The sequence below is a fragment of the Brachionichthys hirsutus genome, unplaced genomic scaffold (genome assembly GCF_040956055.1).
Source record: "Brachionichthys hirsutus isolate HB-005 unplaced genomic scaffold, CSIRO-AGI_Bhir_v1 contig_1144, whole genome shotgun sequence".
Classification (NCBI taxonomy): Eukaryota; Metazoa; Chordata; class Actinopteri; order Lophiiformes; family Brachionichthyidae; genus Brachionichthys; species Brachionichthys hirsutus.
The window spans coordinates 1-4,661 of record NW_027180777.1 but is presented as its reverse complement, the minus strand read 5'-3'; the positions used below and the strand labels follow the sequence as shown (position 1 = coordinate 4,661).

The window sequence follows — 4,661 nt, the reverse complement described above, 5'->3', positions numbered from 1 at the left end:
TCACTTTCTCTGTACAGACATAATCGTGCCGTTTTCTTCCTCATTTTGCTGACTGGTCCTCTTGTTTGATTTGTTCAGGGTCCCACCCTGTAGAGCAAAGAATGCAACTCAACACATTGAACACCTGGCTGTACAGTCAGCGTGTGGGACGACTGACCTGTCTGTGGTCAACAATGTTAAGCAGCACTGAGGTGATGATGCAGCTGATGGTGTTGGCCAACATGAAGATCATCATCCCTTGCCAACGCCACAGTGGAATTATACTTTGACTGTCCAGAGAATGGTGAAGGTCAGCATGAATCTAATATACTGCATCATGCACTGCAATCCCTCCTACCTACTTAGTTCCCAAAATCGTTCCAATAACCAGGTTAGACACGCCAACTCCAATCATCTCCATGGATACAGCCAGACCGAAGGCAGTTCCCAGAGTCGCCTGAGGTACCACGAGGGAAATTGATGGCCAGAAGCTCACCTGGAATACAGCACAGCTGGTTAGGTTTAGGACAAGTTCTGTGTTCCCTTCCGTCCCTATGTCCCTCTCTGGACAGCTGAGGATGGACTGATGTAGCATAACGAGACACGCCTGCTCCTCATTCAGTCCTTTCACAGACCCTGCTCTCTTTGCCAGATTATGCATGCATCCATCCCCGTGATTGCAAGTATCGCGATTCTTTCCGGTGCTCCTGTTTTTGTTTGGCTATGTCTGTCCATCCTCTTCCCTTTGCATGTTCTTTTGCTTCATTTGTTTGTTTATAGGCTGTGTACTTTTACTGCCGCCGAGGAGGTTATGTTTTCGCCTGCGTTGGTTTGCCTGTCTGTCTAAAGCAGGAGAACTCGCAACTAAAAAACGCAATCACCTGAATACCCAAACTTTCGAAGATTTATTGTAAAAAATAAATACCCTCCCTGCCTTAAGGACAAGTCCATTAGCATCCTCACATTGACACTTTCATTTTGATTTCCACATCTTGGTAAAACCGAATCGACTCTTTTTGGGTCTAAACACTCTCTACGTGAGATAAATGTTAATGATTTCAAGGTCACAGTCGATAATACAGTAATCTCCAGCAAAGAAGAGATGACCTATTTGGGCTGTGTTCTTGACAAATACCTGTCTGGCGATAGTATGGCAACTAAGGTGATCAAAAAAGTCAATCAAAGAACAAGATTTTTGGGCAGAATGTCTGCTTTTGTCAACAGAAGTGCTTTCCGGACGCTTGCTGGTGCCCTCGTTCAGCCCCTCTTTGACTATGCTAGCACCTCCTGGTATTCAAACATCAAAATGTCCCTGAAAACCAGGCTCCAAACCTCCCAAAACATACTGATTCGGCTACTCCTCAATCTGGGGCCCATGACCCACCTTCTTCCTGGACATTTTGCTAGCCTAAAATGGCTCAGGGTAGAAGACAGGGTTAAACAACTCAAAATGGGATTGGCATTTAAAATAGTCAATGCAGCTCTGCCCTCAGTCCCCTCAATCCCTGCATACCTGACGGAACACCTCCACAGATTTAGTGACACCCACAGCCACAACACTAGAGGGAGCTCAAACAACAACCTGATTACCCCCTCCTATAGGACCAACATGGGTAAATCATCTTTTTACAAGATGGCCACCCACGGACTCCTGAATACAACTTGCACTGTTCCATTTGCACTGTGTGATTACGCTAGTTTACTGCTGCTAGTACACATCTGTGTAACCACTCCGGCTACTGCTGATGTGTCTGTACTTGTATGGTTTTTGTATTTTGTCATTAATGGTAGATGTAGCACGACTTCACCGAGAAACGTTCCTGGTCTGTGAACCCTCACTGACAATGGCAATAAACTACTTCTGATTCTGATTCTTACAGTCATTGTTTATGACAAGTTAAGATTAATTACTGACCTTCAAAAAAGATATCAAATATACAGCATTTTAATTGGAAGACTATTTTTTTTATTATTAAAAAACTGTTGACTGATTTTCTTTGTCTTTGTCTTACTCGGGTCCACGTTTGAACTCTGATTAAGGCAGTGGTTCTCAAATGGTGGGGCGCGACCCCCCATACAAGATTAAAGTGTAATTGCACATCCACTCCAGTAGTTGGCAGTGGCGCCCTGATTGTCAGAGTGCGCACAGGGAGTATTAGCAGAAGAAGAGTTGTTGTAAACAAACCCTCAAGAGACAGCGCAGATAATAATATTTCATTTATTTTATTCAAATATTTTCTGTTGCAGACTAAAAAAAATGGTAATAAAGTTATTATTTGTTGTACTTATAGAGATATAGAAGCACTGGATTAATGTATTTTGACCCAACAGTCTTCATTAACACTTTTGATGAAAACGACAACATGTCTGATAACTATATATATTTACTGCTAGAGTACGTTGAGACTAAGGTTAATAAAATAATAACTATTTTTAGAGAGAACATGTGTTAGAAATTAAAATAGATCTCGACTCACACTGGCAAAAGAGAAGGTGATTCCCAGCCATATGGTGGAGACGAGAGGAGGGACGTAGGTGAATGCCAGGAGTCCAAAGACAGGCAGTGTGAGGACAGCACAGGACACAATGAAGATGCCCCGCAGACCCACGTAATCCTGCAGCCAGCACAACAGAATGTCTGTTGTACAACATATCTGCATATTTGACATTACTTTCTGCAACTTCTGGACAGTTTAGAGACAGATCTGGGTTAGAGATACTCACTATGAGAATTCCCAAGCAGATTAAGAGGATCACTGAGCTGTCAAAAACTGCACTGGCAGCATAAGATGCCTCCTTCTGACTGTAGTCACTGTACTTATCCTGAATGAATTTACTGGACAGGAAAATACACAATCATGTCAGTTTTGCAAAATGCTATAAGTGCTCATGTATATTGGATCATATCAATGCAATGGTTTGTGATTTATTTCTGTTGCGGTCTAAAGTAAAATAGTCATTAAAAGATGCAGAAAAAACATTTTGTTGTGAAATCATACTCCCTAAGAACGTGCAAATAAACACAGTGGTGTATTTCTTTCAATCTTGACGTAGACATCAGTTCATTTGCCCGTCTCCAATCAGACTTTTGTTTGGGCAAATTTGTGCTAGAAGAGTCTCAGATAAGATCATTTTCAAACTTAAAATAACACTGACCTTCCGACCTAAGAAATATGAACATGTTGCGTATTGTATTGACACACCTACCTAGCATCTGCAATAAATGGGAAAATGCCATTGTAAAAGAACATGATGGTGAGAACCAGCAACCAGTATCTTAATGGGAGGAGCTTCACATCCTGAATTCTCTACACACAAACACACAGAAAGACAAATAATTAACTCCACAAACAATCACTTCCTGAGAAAGATGATGTCAGACACTGTTCATACCACTTTCCGGGACTCCTCTTCGATGGCACCGACAAGATGTTGCAGCTTCAACCTGAGATTGTCCAGTTTAATGACTATAATGGCAGCTACAGAGCTCAACCCACATAACAATGCACCTGCAAAACAAAGGATCCTGAACTACATAGTATGTAGAGAAACTCTCTTTACACCATCATTCTTCAGTGGCACCATAATCCTACCACCCCAGAGTGTCCACTGCATGTGATATTTCTCCTCAAATCTCTGGGTGAGGAAAAAGTTCAGGACTGAACCGAGGCGAGAGGAAGCCATGGTGATACCAAACGCCATGGCCAGCTCCTTCCCTTTGAACCAGAAGGCTGTGATGCGGTTCTGAACAACTGATGAACATGCAAAGGAAAACATTTACTGAGGCGAGGTGACATGGCTAAGAGCCTGTATGAAATGACCTTACCGTATAGTGGTCCAAAGCCTGCTCCAAACAGGAGTCGGCCTGTGAGCATGAGGGGCAGCAGATAGGGAGTTCCTTTGAAGTGGGAGCCCAGTGCAAACAGTGATGAGCCCAAAACACAGAGAAACGATGACAAAAACACTCCAACTGCAGAAAGAACAGAGGGACAATCGATTATCCATCAGTTAGCATAAATTGGTTGTTGAGCAGATGAATAGATAATATACAGTATATGTAAACTTACAGCCGTTTCCGAATTTGTCAAGAAGGAATCCAAACACAGCCGACGCAATTGCATCCCTATTAAGAGAACAGAATCAGATGTATTAGTATTAGAAGCTTCTCAAAATGTAGCCTTAACATGCTAATTGTTTGTGGATCTGGGGACGATGGAACTTAAGGATGAGCTTTTTTTTCATTGATTCATTGAAATTAGGCCTGAAGGAAGGGCTTCTGGATAGATTCTCATGGGTTCGTCTCCCATTGGGGCCTGACCAAAAAACAGCCAAAAGTTATTTGAGTTCTCCAGCGGGTCCACTACCCATGGGAAGAACCATAGGGGTCCAGTGTGTGTGTAAATATTCATATATATATAAATATATAGGGCGGCTGTGGCTCAGTTGGTAGAGCAGGTTGTCCAGTGACCAGGGTCAAACTGTCCTTGGGCAAGACGCTGAACCCCAAATTGCTCCCAGTGGGCCTGACCGCACCTTGCATGGCAGCAGTCGCCCACTGGAGTGTGAATGGGTGAATGTGAGGCTAAAGCGCTTTGGGCACAGCGAAAGTGTCGAAAGCGCTATAACTGTAGTCCATTTAGCATGACTGTTGTCATACGGCAGCAGTTTGACAGTGCAAACAT

The 4,661-nt window shown here is 43.0% G+C and overlaps 1 pseudogene; it reads right to left on the bottom strand.

Moving 5' to 3' along the window:
* On the bottom strand, positions 1-4,102 carry LOC137916681 (lysosomal dipeptide transporter MFSD1-like; annotated as a pseudogene).
* Between the last annotated feature and the right edge of the window lie 559 nt (positions 4,103-4,661).